Below are 21,317 nucleotides of genomic sequence, written 5' to 3' on the forward strand. Positions count from 1 at the left end.
AACACTACAGGAAATCATTTCTTTAATTATGTATTTCTTAGACTTTCTTGGACTTATCTCTTGAACTAGGTGGAAAGTGGGTGGAGTGGGGTTAGAATGGTGGTGATTATTTTTTTTAAACTTTCCAGGGGTTGAACTTCTAATTTGCATTGTGTGATTCCCTAGAGGGTCTGATCTGATGCATAATTCTGGAAATATAAAGCATATTTACAAAGCCAGGTCCCCAAATGAGCTGCCATACGCAGATCTGAACAAACGTGAGTGAGATCATCCCATTCTTGGCCTCGAGTTATTACAGTTCTGCTTTGGAGGCTTGTCCCAAACCAAATAAAACACGAAGGGCAAAGAGTGTTTCCCCGTTGCCGTGCCCCGCCCCAGATGCTCTAGAGTCTATGCAGCCAGGGCACCTTGCTTTATGTCCGATTTTTCATTTTTAAATAGAACATTTCTACAATTTAAAGAATTGTTTAAACTTACCCAATTTAAATTTTAAGTGTAACTTGCTTGTTGGGGAGGGATGTGGGTGTATCATTTTATTTGAAGACTAGATAAATTAAAAGAGGTATATAGGATTGGAATCAGAAAAAGCTACAAATTTTTATTTTTTGTTGTCTGTTTTAGTTTAGCCAACCTGACCTTTCTAAGCTTCAGATCTCTTACAATAAGACAGGTGTAATAACATTTTAAAAAACATGTGAGTAGACTATTATACTATCTCTTATAGCTTTAAGTTCTTCCTCACGAGGCATTATCGGAATACCACCCCAACGATTGTCGTGGGCCTCTTTGGTAAGACTTAGGTCTGGGGACTGAGGCCTTCTAATCCTGGCTGGACCCAGTGACTCACTTTGTGATAGGGAGATGGTCGGTTTCCCTGTACAAGTTTCAGAGTAGTGAGATGGGAGCCCTAACAGCAGCTAGGATGCTGCCTGCCACTGTCTGCAACCCACAGCTACTAAGAAGCAAAAGTTGCTACGTGGATGCAGAATAGAAAGTGACCCCCGTGTTGAAAGGACTTGCCCCCAGACTGCAGGTCACGGCTAAAAACAAGAGCTCTGGACTTCCTGCCTCATGGTCTAGTGCCCGGGCCAGATGTTTGGTGAGAGAGGAAGTAGAGGGGACCAGCTCCAAAACTCTGTCTGCTTTCGCCAGCTCCCAGTTGGCCTGGCATCCCGGCTACTGTGTGAAGATGGTTTCTACCTGGCTCCATCCATGAATAACCTTCTGGTGAGGACCAGGGACACTGCTGCTCAGAAGTTGGATGTTGGTGGAAGCTCGTGCCATCCCCCTGCTCACACCCCTGTGTGTGTTCCCGAGGCCTGCAACTTCCTGGGCTTGTCCATCAGAGCCAGGCACAGGGTTTGCTGGGAAGGACCCCTTTGAGGGATGGGAAGGGACAGAGCCCCGCTTGAGCCTGTTGTGAACAGAGCTGGGATAGGAAATCCAACTGGCAGAGAAGGAGAGAAAGAAGGAGAGCAAGAGGGAGAGGTGTGTGCGTAGTAGAGGCGATGAAAAAGAGAAAAAAGAGGCCAGAAGACAGAAAGTGGGCTCTCTTATCTCATTCAACTTAATTTTCATTTCAAAATTCTTTTCCTGTCTCTCTGCTCTGGGCTGTCTTGTCCACTCTGCTTCCTGATGTTCTGACTCTCAGCTTTGCTGTGTCTCATCTGCGGTCAGCCTGGCCCTCTGTTTGTTTCCCACTTGATCCAGGCATTTTTTCACTTTTTTTCCTTCTACAGTTTCCAGAACACACTTTAGAGACAGCACACTTCTCAGGAATTGGGTGAAAAACTCTATTTTTATAAGAACATACTTTTTTCTTCCTCCTAAAAACCCTCTCTCTTTTTTTTTTTTTATAGTTTTTTGTTTTTTTTGGCTGCGTTGGCTTTTTGTTGCTACACGCAGGCTTTCTCTAGTTGCGGCGAGCAGGGGGCTACTCTTCGTTGCGGTGCGTGGCCTTCTCATTGTAGTGGCTTCTCTTGTTGCGGAGCATGGGCTCTACGTGCTCGGGCTTCAGTAGTTGTGACACGGGGGCTCAGTAGCTGTGGCTCACGGGCTCTAGAGCACAGGCTCAGTAGTTGTGGCGCATGGGCTTAGTGGCTCCGTGGCATGTGGGATCTTCCCGGACCAGGGCTTGAACCCGTGTCCCCTGTATTGGCAGGCAGATTCTTAACCACTGCACCACCAGGGATGCCTCTAAAAACCCTCTTGATCTCCCTCTGATTTCTCTCAGGCTCACAGTTCATTTCCTCCTACACTGACTTCTTCTTCTTCCTCCTTTCTCCTCACTGTGGGTTGTGTTTTGATAACAGCTTTATTGAGATACAATTCACACATCTTACAATTCGCCCACTTAAAACGTACAACTCAGTGGTTTTTAGCATAGTCACAGAATTGCGCACACATCACCGCAAGCCACTGCAGATCATTTCCATCACTCCCCCAAAGAAACCCTGCACCCACCAGCAGTCACTCCCCACCCCCCTCCCCACCCAGCCCCTGGCAACCAGTATTCTATTTTCTGTCTCTGTGAATTTGCCTCTTCTGGACATGCCGTATAAATAGAATCACCATAGAGTATCGTCCTTTGTGACTGGCTTCTTGCGCTTAGCCCAGTGTTTCCAAGGTTCATCCACGTAATAGCATGTGTCAGTTCCTTGTTCTTCTTTATTGCTGATACCCAGAGATTTCGTGTGTCCATTGTGGCATGGACAAGGCTGGGGCAAGAGTCAGATGTGATGATACGAACATGCGTTGGGAGGAAAAGAATGCGAAGTGATGGATTATTGAAATACAGTGTGGAGCTTTTGCCAGAAATAGTGCTGAAATTATATTAAGGACCATCAAATAACCCTGGCAGAAGATACAACAAACCCTCCAGAATTCAGGAGGGGTCCAGTCTAGAAAATCCTTTCCAGGTACATCTCAATGCTCCCAAACTCCCTCCTCTTGTCCCTTTCTCCCTTTTTCCCTCTAGTCTTTTTGTTCAGAGGAGCAGCATCCCCCCGCTTGGAATTGTGTGCCCATGAGGTTGTACCCATACCTGGGAATTTCAGTTCCAGTCTTGGTCAAGAAGGAGGGAAATGATTTCTTTCTTGGGAATTTGGATGGGCTCAAATGAGAAAGATCGATAGATAGGTTGAGTTGGCTTTTTAAAGGAGGAGATAAAAACGGCCCAAGATACTGATAGACAAGAGCTTGGAGACTAATTATCATTGAAGTCGGATGTCATAACGAGACCACGTGAGAGCCAGCAGCACAGGAGCAGGGAGTAAATTTTGGTAGGTGTGGGTGGAGGGAATCAAGGAAATGGTGTCTTGAATTTCCTTCATTCTCCTGGCAGAGGTTGGAAAGCTTCCTGCAGCCTCCAGCAGGAAGGCTGTTCTCATACACAGAAACAGCTGGCCACGTTTAAAGTCAAGGAGTTAATAGGAACCGTAAGCTAAGAAAGGAATATAGGAGCAGGACGGGAAAGCTCTCCTCTTGCAAAAATATCTCAAAAATTATATTAATAGTTACAAAATCCATTAAATGTAAATATCACGAACTTGATTCACGTGGCTCCAAAACATTAATGCACAAAAAGAGAAAGACCATTTTAAAGCTCTGGGATGGCTGGCATTAGGATATTTTGAGGTTGGGTTGGAAAGAAAGCAGAGAAGTCAGGGTATGATTTACCATGTTCCACTGTCGGGTGATACGCTGCTGTGCACTCTGAAATTCTGAGACTCAAGACCATCCCAGACAGCCTTCATCCATCTGCCATGTTCTCTAGAGGGCCCAAGTGGTGCTGCTTATGCCCCTGGAGTTTTACAGAGTTCACAGAGACAGTTATTCTATTTATAATCTCCTGTGACCCCAGGACCCAGACGTGCCTCCCCAGAGCTGGGCAGGAACAGATGTGCTAACCACCACCACACAGTATTCCGAATTCATTCCCTCACTCAAGTAGGGAACAAACAGGTATTAGTACTACTGCCAGCGTAGTAAGCTGGGTGCTGGGGACAGAGCCATGAATAAAATAATCATGGTCCTAGTTATGAACTGAATGTGCTCACCCTCAGTGTGGTGGTGGGGTCTCTGGGAGGTGATGAGGTCATGAGGGTGGAGCCCTCATGATAGGATTAGTGCCCTTATCAAAGGGACCCCAGAGAGCTCCCTCACCCCTTCCACCATGGGAGGACAACTGTCTATGAAGCGAGAAGACAACTGTCTTTGAAGAAGAAAGTGGGTCCTTACTTGCCACTGAATCTGCATGTGCCTTTAAATTAAAAAAAAATTTTTATACAGTTTTAAAGGTTACTTTCCATTTACAGTTATTACAAAATATTGGTTACATTCCCCATGTTGTACAACACATCCTTGTGCCTTCCTTACACCCAATAGTTTGTACCTTCCAATCCCTCACCCCCTCCCCACTGGTAACCACTAATTTGCTCTCTATCTGTGAGTCTGCTTCTTTTATGTTATATTCACTAGTTTGTTGTATTTTTTAGATTCCACATGTAAGTGATATCATACAGCATTTGTCTTTCTCTGTCTGACTCATTTCACTTAGCATAATATCCTTCAAGTCCATTCATGTCACTGCAAATGGCAAAACTTCATTCTTCTTTTATGGCTGAATAGTGTTCTATTGTATATATACCACATCTTCTTTATCCATTCATTTGTTTATGGACACTTAGGTTGCCTGGCAATTGTAAATAATGCTGCTATGAACATTGGGGTGCATGTATCTTTTTGAATTAGAGTTTTTGTGTTTTTTTGGATAGATACCCAGGATTGGCATTTCTGGGTCATATGGTAGTTCTATTTTTAGTTTTTTGAGAAACTTCCATACTGTTTTCCACAGTGGCTGCTCCAATTTACATTCCCACCAACAGAGTACAAGGGTTCCCTTTTCTCCACATCCTCGCCAACATTTGTTATTTGTGTTCTTTTTGGTGATAGCCATCCTGACAGGTGTGAGGTAATATCTTGTGGTTTTGATTTGCATTTCCCTGATGATTAGAGATGTTGAGCATCTTTTCATGTGCCTGTTGGCCATCTGTATTTCCTGTTTGGAAAAATGTCTGTTCAGTTCTTCTGCCCATTTTTTAATCAAGTTTTTTGTTTTTTGATGTTGAGTTGCATGAGCTGTTTATAGATGTTGGATATTAATTCCTTATTGATCATATCATTTGCAAATATTTTCTCCCACTCAGTAGGTTGTCTTTTCATTTTGTTGATGGTTTCCTTTGCTGTGTAGAAACTTTAAAGTCTAATTAGGTCCCATTTGTTTATTTTTGCTTTTATTTCCTTTAGGAGATAGATCCAAAAAAACATTGCCTTGATTTATGTCAAAGAGTGTTCTGCCTATGTTTTCCTCTAGGAGTTTGATAGTATCTGGCCTTACACTTATGTCTTTTATCCACTCTGAGTTTATTTTTGTATATGGTGTTATAAAATGATCTAATTTATTCTTTTAGATGTAGCTGTCCAGTTTTCCCAGCACCACTTATTGAAGAGACTATCTTTTCTCCATTGTATATTCTTGCTTCCTTTGTTGTAGATTAATTGACCATAAGTGTGTGAGTTTACTTCTGGCCTCTCTACTCTGTCGCCCTGATCTATGTGTCTGTGTTTGTGCCAGCACCATATTGTTTTTATTACTGTAGCTTTATAGTATAGTCTGATGTCAGGGAGTGTGTGAATCTGAAAATGCCTTGATCTTGGATTTCCCAGCCTCCAGAACTGTGAGAAATAAATGTCTGTTGTTTATAAGACCCCCAGTTTATGGTGGTCTGTTACAGCAGCCCGCATGAACTAAGACAGGTGTACTCATGCAGCTTTGAGTGAGTGGAAGCAACAGGCATTAAACATGTCTTTAGCTATAACTGCAGGAAGGGCTATGAAGACGCTAAAAGTGAGGGTGTATTGCAGGGGACACTCCCTGAATTGGAAAATTGCTTTTCCCCTGTGCTGAGCCAGACTGTGTTTCTGGGTCAGCTTCCTGCTGCCTGGGTCTTTCTTCCTTTACAATGAGTTCCCAGCCCTCTTGAAAATGAACTTCTCTCAGGCCACCCCAACATTTTCCGAGACTTGCCTAGGTATATCCCACCACAGGACATGGTTACAGTCTGAACTCAAGCTGAGGTCCCTATTGTGTATGTGAACTTTAAAAGTCTTCTGTTTCTTTTTTTTAAATGGTGGTTAAAAAAAAATGCATGACATGAAAGTTACCATCTTAACCGTTTTTACATGTAGGTTCAGTAGCATTAAGTACCTTCATATCGTTGTTCAACTATCACCACCATCCATCTCCAGAACTTTTCCATCTTTCTGAGTGGAAACTCTGTGCCCATTAAACAAAACTCCATACTTCCCTTTCCCCCAGCCTCTGGCAACACCATTCTACTGTCTGTCTCTATGCATTTGACTATGCTAAGAACCTCATATAGTGAAATCATATAGTATTTGTCTTTTCATGTTGGCTTATTTCACTTAGCATAATGTTTTCAAGGTTCATCCATGTTGTAGCATGTGTCAGAAGTGTGTGTGTGTGTGTGTTTAATTCTAAGTATTATTGATGCCCCATTCCCATTATGTTGTCAGGGTCCCCTGACACGGATACTGAGCAAAATTTAATAAAGGAGCTATTTATAAGGGTGTGGGTTTAAGGAAACCAACAAGGCGTGGTGAAGCACCCCCCCCCCCAACAGAGCTAACAGCCACTGGGGGCTGTTACCACTCCAAGGCCTGAAGGGCAATGGGGGTAATGATTACCAGAACCTGGAGAGACTATTGTAGCTGGAGACAGGGCCACCAGTCAGGAGCTGAAGACTTGGGGAGAAGGGAGAAGAGACCCCCACTTCCCTCATCCCCCACCCCCCAATCTTCTTCCTGTGCTTTACACTACCCAACCCAAACGGGAGCCAGAGGGTAAGACTGGCCTTCCCAGGCACAGAGCGTGGGGGGGCAAGGATGGAGACTGGACCTAGAGGAGCAAACAGTATATCCAGCCTACCACCTTCTACAAGGAGTTAAGTGTGGGGTGAAAGGGGAGGCAAGATGAGAAGCTAGCAACACGAGTGGGCTGAGTTCCTCTAAAAGAGAAAGGGTGCGGGAGATACTCAGAGGGGAAAACAGTCTGAAAGGAGAGAGAAACAGCCAGAGAGAGAAAATGAAGAGAAAGTAGAGAGATTTGACAGTTCCAATGAGAGACACTGGGAAGAAACCTTAGGAAGAAGAGATGTCCAAAGGGGATTTACTGTGTGAAGACCTAAAACTCCCCTTTCAGTGTTTCAAGGGACCTTTAGTAAAGATCACTTTATTTTCAAGGCTTTTGTAGAATTTTGAATGTGACACTAAGTTGGACCAGAGTTAGGAACAGGGAAGACCAGTTATACTTGGCATGGAAGGCAGAATAACGGGCCCCAAAAATGTCTGCATCCCAATCCCCAGAGCCCATGAATATGTTAGGTCATGGAAATGGGAATTGTTTGCAGATAGAATTAAGGTGCTAATCAGCTGACTTTGAAATAAGAAGATTATCCTGGGTGGGGCCAGTGTAATCATGAGATCATAACTGGGGAAGAGGGAGGCAGAGGAGTCAGTGTCAGAGTGACAGGATGTGAGAAAGAATTGATTGGCCATCACTGGCTTTGAAGATAGAAGGAAGCCACAAGCCAGGGAAGTGGCAGCCTCTGGCAGCTGGAAAAGCCCTTCCAACAACCTGACCTCCAGAACTTAAGATAGTATATCTGTGCTATTTAAGCCACTGTGTTTGTGGTAATTTGTTACAGCAGCAATAGGAAACTAATACACTTGGGTTTTATGGGTGTGGAGTATAGGTAGCTAAATTTTGGATTGAAAATGTGAAGCTGCTTATAATTACCGTAAATACTGTATGTAAATTTATAGCTATGAATTTTACTGATCAGAGCTTTGATTAAGCTCCTTAACTTCCTCACACTAGGTGAAAACACGCTAGCTAAAGTAGGACTTGTCCTTTATACTTGCTTTCAGTGCTGTAGTAGCTGCATAGTTCTTTTAATCTTGGTTCTTGTGTAGCTGCTCTCATCCTGATTCCTTGATCAGTGGAGTGTCTGGATTCTCAGTTTGTGGCTTCCTTGGTCTCCTTTGAGAGACCAGTGCTGTGCCCACTTCTGAGCCCCCACAGTCTGTTTTTAGGGTTCTCCATACAGGTGGTTTAATGTCCAATCCGTCATGAAAAGGTTTTGCTCTTCTTTGTAGCCTCCTTGTTGCTGGCATGAGCTTTCACTTCAATCTTGTTGGACACACAAACACAGCAGACTTGTGGTGGGAAGGTTTAAAAGACCAGCTTTCTGGTGATGACAGTACCCACAGAATAAACCCTCCACTCTCAGGCACCTGCAACAGATAAGCTTCTCTATGTCAGCATTTCCACAGCTGAAAGAGGTACTTTCAGGCATTGCTGGCAAGAGTTCAAAGCAGCTTAATGGCTAAGGAGGAGGACTTAGCACTATTTAATAAACCAACATCAATGGATCTCACCGAATTGAAATCAGGGTGTCAGCAGGGTTGCATTCTCTTTGATCCAGCAATTCAGCTTAGATTAATTTATTCTGAAGAAACAACCCCCAAAATGAAAAACAACATACGAAAAAGGTTATTGATTGTGGAATTTCTTATAATAGCAAAACATTGAAAGCCCAACCAAAGTTCTTGTCCATAAGAGACTGGTTGAATCCATCAAGGAACAGTCAAGTCATGGAATATTATACAGCCATAAAAAAGAACGACTGAATCACTACGAACTGATGTGTGAGGATTTCCAAGCTATATTATTAAGTGAAAAAAGCAATGTGGAAAAGAATATATAAAGCACATTACCATTTGTGTAAAAAAAGGTTGCAGGGGGATGAGAATGTGTGTGTGTGCATGCATGCTTGTTTTCACAAGAATCACAGGAAAGGTAAACCAGAAATAAATGAAAATGATTACCTATAGGGTGTAGGTGTGAATGGAGTGGAAGGAATACAGATGAGAGTGATAGTTTTCACTTCTCTGAGTGTTCCTTTTAGGCAGTTTTGAATTCTGAATCATGTAAAGGTTTTAAGTATTAAAAAATTACATTAAATCTAAGAGGAGTTAAAAAAAAAGAAACCTTGAAGTTGAATGCAAACAGAAACAAAGGAATGTACGTGGTTAGCAAATTGATGGCATAACAAAGAGATAAGAACTACATGTAGTTTTTTGGGGTTTTTTGTTTTTTTTTTTTTGCTGTACGCGGGCCTCTCACTGCTGTGGCCTCTCCCGTTGCGGAGCACAGGCTCTGGACACGCAGGCTCAGCGGCCATGGCTCACGGGCCCAGCCGCTCCGCGGCACGTGGGATCCTCCCGGACCGTGGCACGAACCCACATCCCCTACACCGGCAGGCGGACTCTCAACCACTGCACCACCAGGGAAGCCATACATGTAGCTTTTAAACCCTGTGCTTTTGACTAGTGGGATATATTCTAAGGGGAAAAAATCGGCAGGAGGCTTATGAATTAGGCTAGTAATTGAGACTAATATTAGGGTCATTGTGCAAACCTCTCTTGTGTATGTTGTAGGATACAGCAAATGAGTCAATATATTAATTGTGTGTGGGTGACCTAAGGCCCTCACTGTAGCAGGGGGGAGGTAATATAGAATGGAGGTAAATATGGAATGGTAATATGATCCTGCAATGAGAAGTGGAGTATCAGAATGAATTCATGATGTTCCAGTTCTATCCACTGTTAAAGACAAAGTGGGACATTAGTTAAAGCTGCGAAAACATATTTTATTCAGTAACTAGTGACGGTAGGGAAAAGAACTGAGCTCTGTTCTGATTTGCACAGAGTGACTGGGTGTTTTAACAGGAGAAGGAAGGAGTCAGGAGCGGGACAGAGCAGGGCTCAAGTAAGTAATTACCCTGGGTCGGCCAGTGTAGATGTGATTAGGTCAGCTGTGTCTGTTAGCTGGCAATCACGGAAGTGAGAATTCTTCACCCCACAGAGATTAGGAAACAGAGGTACCTATACTTCTTGATGATTACATTTCAGAGGAATGGCTTTTAGGACCTTGAAAATGACACTCTTGGGTTGTAGGAGATACACATCTCAAAGGACCTTGAAAATGACACTCTTGGGTTGTAGGAGATACACATCTCAAAGGGACAGAGTAAAGATTCACAACTGTAGGCAAGTTTTAGTGAATGCACTAAGAAAGGCTGGTGAGGGGCCTGTTCTCAGGTGTTGGCTGGAACAAACAGTAAATTCTCCTGGCACTGTTGAGTTTTCCAGGCAGGTGTTGAAGGGAGGGGCTGGGGTCATCCTACGGACATGGCCTTATGCTGTTTGAAGCCATGCTAGAGTTTAGTTGTCTCTTGGTGCAGAGGTTTGAATGGAGTTGTTACATGCAGTTCTCACCATTGAACGTGCCTTGAAGCAGTGACACCCCAGGACCAATAGACACAGTAGTACTCAGATCTTGGTTTCTAAATACCATTTCCCTCTAAAAGGAACAAGCCTCCTTGAATAAATTGTCTGACTGTGAATCAGGGACAGGGAAGCTATAATGTGTTTGGAATGTCTTCTTGTGCCAGAAATCAATGGGTGGGACCAGCTACATAATTTGCAGGGCCCAGTGCAAAATGAAAATGCAGAGCCTCTTGTTGAAAAACTACTAAGAATGTCAAGAGAGAACCACATAGAAGGCTTTGTAAGAGCAGGGTCACAGGCCCACGAAGCCGGCCCTATTAACGGAAGATGTGTTAAAAGTTCAGAAGAGCCAGCTTGAAGGGGCTCTTGCTGGTGAATTTTGGGACAATTTGAGCACACACAAAAAAAGAATAGTAATAACAATGGATTATAAAACACAGAATTAAAGAAGAACCGATTGAGACTTCCCTGGTGGCGCAGTGGTTAAGAATCCACCTGCCAACTCAGGGGACACCGGTTCAAGATGCGGTTCGGGAAGATCCCACATGCCACGGAGCAACTAAGCCCACGTGCCACAACTACTGAAGCCTGCACTCTAGAGCCCATGCTCCACAACAAGAGAAGCCACCACAATGAGAAGCCCGCGCACTGCAAGGAAGAGTAGCTCCCGCTCGCCGCAACGAGAGAAAGCCCACGTGCAGCAACGAAGACACAACAAAGCCAAATAAATAAATGAAAGAAAGAAAGAAAGAAATTTATTTTTAAAAAGCACCATGAATTTATAGTGATACTGAAAATGAGTATCACTATACTCCCTTGCACAGAAGGGAAAACTTTATGAGGAATGCCAGCCAATAAATGTAGACAGAATAATATAATTAGAAAATTTACCATTTTTACCACCACCAATGTAATAATGATACTAAAACATTGGGTTAAAGATTGTTGGGAAACAGGATATTCACACAATTTATAAAGTCTCCCCTTATCACCCAATAGATTACTTATTAATTACAAATGGGAAAAGATACCTCTGTGATAGAGAGCTCTGACAGAAACCATCTTACCCAAGTGATCAGCTTAGCATGAGTGATAATGAGACAATGTTATCATGCATCTCTCAATGTGATGCAATGAAAAGTACATGTGTAGTATTTTGCTCAAAATGTTTAACCTGAATCTAAGCATGAAGAAACAAACAAATATGGACTGTGGGACATTCTACAAGGCAACTGGCCTAAGCCCTTAAAAAAAATGTCATGAAAGAAAAAAGTCAGGGGGAGCTGTTGTAGATAAAAGGAGGGTAAAGAGACGTGAGAACCAAGTGAATTGTATGACCAGTGATTGTCCTAGATTGAAAAAGAGCTACGGGAGACATTTAGGGGACAACTCTGGAAATTGGGATTTGGGACTGTAGATAATACTATTGTATCAATGTGAAATTTCTTGAGTGTGATGATGGTGTTGGTTATGGAGGAGAATGTTTTTATTTTTAGAAGCTACATGCAAAAGACTTAATGCCCCAGTGTCTGCAACTTATTTGCAAACAAAAGGGAGAGAGAAAGGGAAAGGGAAAGAGGAAGGGGGAGTGGGAGGGGGAAGAGGGAGAGAGAGGGCAAAGGTGACAAAATGCTAACGACTGTTTGAATCTGGGTGATGAGTATACAGCTATTCTTATACTATTCTTTCCCTTGGCTATAGGAGAGATATTTTTAAAATAAAAACTTGGGGGAAAAAGTTTTCCTAGCTAAAGTCATCTCTCAAGGAGGAACACGGTAGCACATCAAGGGCAGAAAGACTCTCTAGGTTGGTTGGCAGGACCCTGAGGCAGCAGACGTGCCACCTGGTACTTCAGCATCATTCACGTGCCTCCCAGTCTGTGTGCCCAGCATAGTCATGGTGAGCAGAGCAGAGCTGACAGCAGACAGTGGTGTGAGATGGGCACCTGTTCCCAGTGCGGGCTAACAAGAGCCAGGACCAGACCGGTAGACCAGCTAGTCAAGGGCTGAGGTTCCTTCTGTGCCGTGAGAAAGCAGGAAGTCTAGTGCCAGTTCAGGCTCGGACAACTTCTTTGGGTCTTATTGGAAAACTGGGGAGAATATACCCTCTTACTTATGCAACAGAGATCAAATAAGATCTTGTACGAGGCAAAACAGTCTTCATAGATTTTCTTATTATCTTATTTTGTAGATTATCTCATTTTATTTTATAGATTTTAATTCTGGAAATAGAGATAGCTTTTTGTCACATATGAGCTGTTACAGATGTACTTGCTGTTTGTAGTTCTATTCCAGTTTGTGTCCTATATGTACAGAATTTATGATCTTTCTATTTTATACAATTCCCACCAAAAAAAGAAAAAAAGAAGCAGTGCATCTAGAAGGGTCTCTGCTGCGTTATTGAGTCCTCCTAACTATTCAGGAGTCAGAAGCAGAGGACTTCTTTTCTGACTGGGGTTCATTGAGAACAGATTGCAAATTTCAAACTTGTTTTTCTTTCACTACCAGTATCCTTTCAGGACTGAGTGCAGTAGGACACATGTCACATCATGACATGCTTTCTAGGTGAATCAGCCTAATGGACAGTAAGGAATATTCCTGAAAGCTATTCCTGCACCAGGGTGGCTAGCAACAAGCGTACACCCAAGTGACTGTGAACCACATGGATATATCCCACCAAACCCAATAAAATGCATCCCTAACTCAACTTCCCTTTGGCTAGAACCCAAAATGCCATAGCCATTCCGGTGGTATCTGTGCAAGGGGAAGGAGGATGGAGAGAAAATCCAAGAGGAAAGAGACAATGGTTTTAATTGATTATAGTTGAAATATCTTACTTTAGGGCTTCCCTGGTGGCGCAGTAGTTGAGGGTCCGCCTGCCGATGCAGGGGACACGGGTTCGTGCCCCGGTTCGGGAAGATCCCACATGCTGCAGAGCGGCTGGGCCTGTGAGCCATGGCTGCTGAGCCTGCGCGTCCGGAGCCTGTGCTCCGCAACGGGAGAGGCCACAACAGTAAGGGGCCTGCGTACAGAAAAAAAAAAAAAAAATCTTACTTTAAAAAAAAAGGAGAGAAAAGGAGAGGCAGAGACAGGGAGAGGGACAGACAGGGAGAATCTCTTAGTGTTACGTTAAACAGGAAATGGAGAGGTCCACTGGGCAGTCAGAAATGTGGGTTTGAAGAGATGATGGATGGTAATGTAGAGATTAGGGATGTCATTTCACAATCATAGCTGCATGAGTGGATGAATCCCCCCAAATGAAAGAAAAGAGGATAGAGGACAGAATCTTGGGTAATGCCTATATTTCATTGTGAGGTAGGGGAGATGGCTATAAAATGAGATGGCTATAAAATTTTAGACCAAGACACTGATTACAGCCCGGATATGAAGAATGAACACAATCAGGTCGATCTGGGTTTTTGTCATTCATAACAGAAAGATTTTTGATAATGCATACATTTAAATATTTAAAACCAGCTATAAACCTATGTTTATAGCTCTTATACAATTATAAAATCAAAACATATTAAGTACTAACAAAACTACAAAACTCATAAAAATAGAAATTGGCATTCGGTTTGACAGACGGTGCTGTTTTGCTGAAATAAAATCACTGCTATTGACGTTAATAGTAGAAAATCTATTTATGTGGTTGAGATTTCACTTGCTGGTTTGGTTATTTTGATTTTGAGTGTATTTCCCATCATTTGAGTAATTGTCATGATCTCTGGTGATATTTTTCCTTGTGGACAGAATTTATTTTATATCCCCTATCCATTATTTAGAAGAGACCGTCTAATGGTGCATCTCAAATATGATGGCAAAAATATCAGTTAACAAAGTTTATTCACAGATTGTTCACTGTACCCACTAATGATCTGTTGTAAGCTAGTGTGTGTTTTCATCATGGACTTCTTACTCTAAATCACTTGCCATGTGAGCATGGAGCTGAGCTCTGGGACACACTCTTTTGAGTTCTGTATGCTTACACCACCATGTGTATTTTGATGACTTAATTCTCCCACCATTTTTCCCCAATCAAACTACTACAGTACTTTCATCTCTATAGCATGGCTTCCGATGGCCTACAAATACTTCACCATATAAAGAAAAGAACTAAAAAATATATAGCCAACTAAAATTGCGTGGTGGAGGGAAGCAAGGGAGGGGGGAGAAAGGAGAGAGATACTAATTCACCATTGCTCAAAATAAGGTGTTAATACTGTCAAAAGAATGTTCACACCAACCTTTCCATGTCAAAGCCTTTATGGGAGTCAGTGTACCAGAAGCATGGGAGTAGGAGTTAGACAACTCTGAATCTGGTGATGGTCTTACGAGCTTTGACATTGGTAAGTTACTCAATCACTTGGTTTTCTCATCTGTAGAGAAGTGTTATGATGATTAAATGAGGTCATGTAACTAAAATGCCTAAAACTGCCTGATCCACAGTTGGTGTTCAATGATAGTAGTTATTATCAGTTTTTGACACTTAGCAGGGCTAGGATAAATGTGGAACTTAAAATGCTGGTAGATTAGGTAAGTAAGGCTCAGAGGTCTGATAGGTCTGGACCTACCAAGCTGAGGGCGGGCGTTGGCTCTTAGGACTATGTAGAGTCTGTACCCAGGTTATTGCTGGTTCTAGATGTTTACGATGTGATGTCCTGCTGTGTTTGTGTCAAGTTAGTGCACCTGTCCCCCAACTGTCCAAAAACCCAGTGTCACTTACTCATCACATCTTTTTGTAAATTTCATTATCAATTTGGGGAAAGGCTTTGGTACACAGTCCATTCCTGGGGGTTAAAATGATTATTTCCTTCATCTTTGAGGATGATAATTCTTTCGGTTTTCTTTGGAGCTTCTCCTTTTAGTCTTTCTTAAAGAACTAATTTCTGTTCTTTTTCATTGCTGTTGTTAGTATGAAGAATTCAGTCCTAATCACTGCAGGAGCAGAGGTTACGTTCAAGCAGACCTGGTTCCATCCTGGCTGTCACTTAGCTATTGCCTGATCTTTTTGAGCATGAGTTTCCTCTGCTGGCAGATGAGGAACAATAATGCTCACCTCCTGGATTGTTAGGAGGATTAAATGAGAAATGGCTCTGAAACCCTGGACGTATCATCACTGTTCACATCTTCCCAGCTTCTCCCACCCCAGTTAAAGAGCCCTTTGCAAGATTAGCAGTTCTTTGGCATACAAGAAAAGTATTTAGTTCCTGTTTGGAAAATATTAAAAACTATAGTACCAGGCTGAGTCTTAACCACACTTGAGAAAAATTGGAGAGGAGTTTTAAATTGGAAGCTTACTTTTTTCAGGATGAAGAAATACTGAAATCAAGGGGGAAAAAATCTGCTGTTAACTTAAATACATGATTATTATCATAATTTCTTTTTTTTTAACTGAGAAGTACAGCTAAAACACAAATGATTTCCAAAGATTATCTGCAAATGCGTTTAGTGCGAGGCAGTGTGGTGCAGAGGTGGTGCTGATGAGCTCTGCTAATGAGCTCTACAGTATCTGCTAGTCACCCCCTCTCTCTCGCCTCAGTTTCCTCACCATAAAATGGGGTGATTGTGCTTAACTGGGGGAGGGGAGGGAGGTTGAGGGGATGTATGAGATGCTTCTGCTCTCACAGTGGTGATAGATATATGGTAGCCGTCTTCCCAGAGGGCCCCCAATGACCCCTAATTCTGCGGTTCCCACCGCTGTAGACCCCTCCTCCCCAATATTGCATCAAGGTTGGTCTGTGTGACCCATAGAAGTCTTCAAAAGTGAGGGCCAGCCATTCGAGATAAGGTTAGAAAAGGCACCGCAGCTTCCGTCTTGGGCTCCTTCTCCCACACCTCCCCCTCCCTTTCTCTCTGTTTCTCTCTCTCTCCCTCTCCCGCTCCTTTTCTCTGTCTCTCTCTCTCTCACCATTTGCTCTGTGGAAAGCCCTGCTGTGAGCAGCCCTGTGGAGAGGCCACATGATGCGGAACTGAAGCCTTCTGCAAACCAGCCAGATGCGTGAAGTTGGAAGCCAGCCCTCCAGACCCAGTCAGGTCTCAGAGGACTGCAGCCCCAGCTCATACCTTGACGGCAGGCTCGTGAGAGACCCTGAGCCTGGACCATCCAGCTAAGCTGCTGCCAGATTCTTGACCTACAGAAACTGTGAGATAATAAATGGTTATTGTTTTAGGATGCTAAGTTGGGAATAATTTGTTTTGCAGCAATTGATAACTAATACAGGATGCTACTGGCTTTTAATCAGCAGAGTCAGGATGCTAAGCATTCTGCAGTCTGTGGGACAGTCCTGCTCCCCAAAATTCATGCATTGGAACCTAATCCCCAATGTGATGGTATTTGGAGGTGGGGCCTTTGGAAGGTGATTAGCTCATGAGGGTGGAGCCCTCCATAAGTGGAATTAGTGCCCTTAAAAAGGGACCCCAGAGAGCTCCCTCACTCCTCCTGCCATGTGAGGACACAGGGAGAAGACAGCTGTCTATGAACCAGGAAGCTGGCTCTCACCAGACACTGAATCTGCCAGTGCCTTGATCTTGGACTTCCCAGCCTCCATAGCTGTGAGAAATAATTGTTTAGTGCTTAAGTCATACAGTCTATGGTATTTTTGTTAAAGCAACATTAATGGACTTAGACATACCCCCACTGTGGAGATCAGACCTCTCCCAATATTGGCATGATCTCTCCCAGCTTGAAATACGTATGATTGTCTTTTGCAAGTTAAAAGCGTAAGGTCAAAAAGAAAAGGTGTCCATAAATTGCTGTCTAATTCTACGCACATTGAAATGCAGGTATCCAATAGCCCAATGATTCTTCTTTGAATCTATCCTGCAGAAATCCTGGCAGATGTGCACAAAATTATGTACAAGGATGTCTCTTGCCCCTTTGTTTGCAATACCCAGACACTGCCAATAACCTAAATGTCCACCAATAGAAGATTAGTCAAATAAGTTGTAGTACATCCGAAATATTACACAACTCCTAACAAAAATGAAGTCAGTCTATATATAACGGCATAAAATGAACTCTAAAGTGTATTGTTAAATGAAAATCTAAATCACAGAATAATATAAATGGTATACTGTTCAGGTTTTAAAAACAGTATGCTGTGTGTGTGTGCACATGTATGTAAATGCATGTAAATAGATAAGATATGGACTGATTCACCTCAAATTCTTATCAGTAAATTTCTCTGCAGGAAGGAGCTGTGTGAAGTGGAACTTTGACTTTTGTTCTCCAAAACACTGTTCTGTTTGAATTTTTTACAAAAAACATTAGTTTTGTGATTATAGAATGTTCTAGATTATTATATTCAGTGATATTGGTAATGTCCTGTGTACTTTGGGTGCCACTGAGGTTGGCAGTGTAACAGAAATGGGGACGTTGCCATGGAGCGTATTTCACATCTCAGCCCCTTCAGCCCTGTGAACTCCACAGTCCCCAAAGGACCCATCACCAGCTGGTCTGGAAACATTGGAAGCCGCTCCAAGTCCAGAGATGGAATTGGGGACACTTAAACTCAGAACATCCTGGAAACCCTCAGTTTCCCTTTGGCTCCTATAAAATGGAAACTGTGCTTCCTCCATCATTTCCGATTTCAAAGTGGAGTCAAAGATCTCAAGTAAGGAGTATGACTTTATGTAGGTTGGACTGGAGTGCATCTACTCCTTTGCTCCCAGTACACCTCCCCGTATTCATTGACTGGCTGCATTCTTACCTCTGTAGGTCTTTGCCAGATAAAACACATGCTAATAGAGTAGACTTCACTCATTATCAACAAACGAAAGCTTGGTGTTATGTATCCAAAGTCCAAAAAGGTACAAACAATGAGATGAAAATGAGAGTAATAAATATGACTAAGGAAACTGAAAGTTTGATTTATCTGTGAAGATAAAACAGTAAAGATAAACAGTACAGGGACTTCCCTGGCAGTCCAGCAGTTAAGACTCTGTGCTCCCAATGCAGCGGGTGCAGGTTCAATCCCTGGTCAGGGAACTAAGAGCCCGCATGCCGTGTGGTGTGGCCAAAAAGTAAAGAAAAAAAAAAAAAAACAGTACAGACATCTTAGCCAATGACAAATAAGATCCAAAGACAAGAGATAGGGAAACAACAAAAGAAAAAAAAAGAGAGAGAGAAAAGAAGTACAGTTTTAAAGGCTTGGTTGATCATTGCTTGACCACCACCACCACCACCACCACCACCAATTTATTTATTTATGGCTGCATTGGGTCTTTGTTGCCGCACACGGGCTTTCTCTAGCTGCGGCAAGTGGGGGCTACTATTCGTTGCGGTGCGCGGGTTCTCATTGTGGTGGCTTCTTGTTTTGGAGCACGGGCTCTAGGTGCACGGGCTTCAGTAGTTACGGCACCCGGGCTCAGTAGTTGTGGCTCGTGGGCTCTAGAGCTCAGGCTCAGTAGTTGTGGCACATGGGCTTAGTTGCTCCGCGGCATGTGGGATCTTTCCCGACCAGGGATTGAACCCGTGTTCTCTGTGTTGGCAGGCGGATTCTTAACCACTGTGCCACCAGGGAAGTCCCTTGACCACCATCATAGGAAAATAGAAAATCGCATAGTCTGGTTGAACAAAAACTCAAAGGACTCCCCAGATGCCCTTTTCGCCGGGGTTTGTTACAAACAATACTTGTTCAAGACCTGTAGAGTCAGAGATGTTGTTTTTCCCCACAATCCACAAACCCCTTACTCAGGACAGGAAATGTACATTCAGTGAATGACTATGTCAAAAACACAATAAAAGCATGGGAAAACCTTACTTTTTTCCTTTGTATGGAATTAAATTGTTGGAAGGAAGCCAAGGAAATGACACATCTCACCTCTGTTTCTGGCTAAACAACCATTTAATCATTGATAGTTCTTAATCAAATTGGGGTCTTAGATACTGTAGGTTAATGAATTTATTTTCCAGCAACCAATTTTGATTTTTTCGTATTTCCATGAGGAAATGAAATATGGTACCTTAATGTAGATTATAAATCTATACTACTTTTTAAATTAATACTAGTGGAAAATTATCCTTTGTACCATCTGCCTGAGTAATAGTTTGGTTACTTGCATGTACAGGCTTGTGTTGATTTTTAATATCTTTATTTAAGTAACTTCTCTCCAACCAAGTCAAGGCAGAGAATAAATCTTTTATTTCCTTCATGTTTTTCTGAATATACTTGACTTTTCACTTCACCTCACAGAGTCTTAGTTTCCTCATCTGTACAAGTAAGAAAGTGGTCAATAAAAGGCTGTAAAGTGTAAACTGTATTAAGGAAAAATTCGGTGGGAAAGGAAATGTGATATTACAGGGGGAAAGAAACCATATAAAATGCCATCTGTTAAAAAAGAGGTTGTTCAAATATTTTAAAATATGACGCTAGTGGGTTATAACAAATCACCGTGCTTCGTAGATTCCATTAGATTTATTTAGAAGAATCATATAACAGTTTCATTTGAAAATATTCATATTTACACTGTATTAGAAAACTCATTCTTGTAGCTATTTAGACTTCAGATAACATTTTTTAATATGCCAACTTAAAAAGGTACAGGGAGAGTGTATAATCTTTCAAAATACTTTTAGGAAGAAAAAAAGGAAAAAAACACATTGATTTAGGGATGGGCAGAACAAAGAGGACTAAGAAAGAATAGTCAGAGAGAAAGAAAAAAAACTCAGTGAGCACGGTCACAAAATTCAAAGGAGGAGAGACTTTGGAGGAGAGAGTTTGTTCTAGGCCTTAGAGAGCTGGAGCAAGGCAAGTGCCACGAGATAATCTACTGAGGCTTCAGTTCATGAGAACACAGATCCCTGGGAGACAGTTCACCCTCCCTCTGCCCAAGGGGGATTTTGAGTTTGGAGATCAAGGATTTCCTTGTCCCCTGAGGGGCTCACAAGGAGTTGAATTGTTTGAGAGCAGAGGAAGCGCTCCAAGGATACTGCAAAATTGAGAATGGACTGTTTAGTGAGGACAGTGACCTAAGGGATTGGGAATGGACTCAGAGCAGTGGGGCCCAAGGCCTTCCCCCTTAGGAACCCGGGGCATGGGGCAGGGGCAGTGTCCACCTAGGGGGGAACGAGGTTATCTAGTCTAGACAGCACCCCCTGTGCCCGGCTTAGAACAGAAGCAGGGGAGCTATTCATCCCCGATGGAAGCATAGGGGATGGACAAGAAGCAGGTCACTCCAGACTCTTGGGAACCAAAGATCCCACCCCCAGTGTTGTGTGCTGTGTAAAACCCTTTGGAATCTTGCATGACCCAGATCCCAGGAAGGGAACCCCAATAATGGCAGAGATTGGATTTCTTCCCTACCTAGTGGGAAAGGGAGCTTAGAAACAGATTAATTTTTAGAGGGGGAAACATATAAATAGAACATTTCTTTAAGTCTGTGTGTTATTGCATATTCAAAGCCACTCCATAAGGACTGAAAAGTATTTGGTTGCATCTGACAGCTAGGAGGTAGGTCATAGGTGCAGTTTCAGCAGAGTGTGGGGCAAGATCTAGATTTTATGGAAGGAGGAATGAGTGGGAGGTGAGGAAGTGGAGGAAACACATGCAGACTGCTGTTCCTAGAAACTTGGCTATGAATAGAAAGTGAGATGAAGGGTGCAAGCTTGAGAGGATGCAGAGGAGAGGATTCTGCTGTGAGGCCCCGACAGCAGCTTCGGAACATCATTCTAGCTGACTGCGGTCCTCCTGTCCAGCTTCCTCAGGCATCTTTTTGTTATCTCCTTGGTCCTTATAAAGGAATGTATTATCATAATAAAGGTATTTAACAATGAGGTCCTACTGCATAGCCCAGGGAACTATATTCACTATCCTGTGATAAACCATAATGGAAAAGAAAATGAAAAAGAATGTATATATATGTATAACTGAATCACTTTGC

The 21,317-nt window shown here is 42.7% G+C and overlaps 1 protein-coding gene across 4 annotated transcripts in view; it reads left to right on the plus strand.

Moving 5' to 3' along the window:
• The window catches only part of USP6NL (USP6 N-terminal like), a 193,265-nt gene that overhangs the window by 480 nt on the left and 171,468 nt on the right, over positions 1-21,317 (plus strand). For 2 of the 4 annotated variants that reach the window (XM_049706144.1, XM_049706148.1), the window contains exon 1: positions 10,262-16,578. The exons of the other annotated variants lie outside the window; for them this stretch is intronic. The gene's annotated coding sequence lies outside the window, so the exon portion shown is untranslated. Of the gene's footprint in view, positions 1-10,261; positions 16,579-21,317 lie in introns of those variants that run through there. 4 annotated transcript variants of the gene reach the window in all.

This window comes from Orcinus orca, chromosome 2, assembly GCF_937001465.1.
Source record: "Orcinus orca chromosome 2, mOrcOrc1.1, whole genome shotgun sequence".
NCBI classification, from domain to species: Eukaryota; Metazoa; Chordata; class Mammalia; order Artiodactyla; family Delphinidae; genus Orcinus; species Orcinus orca.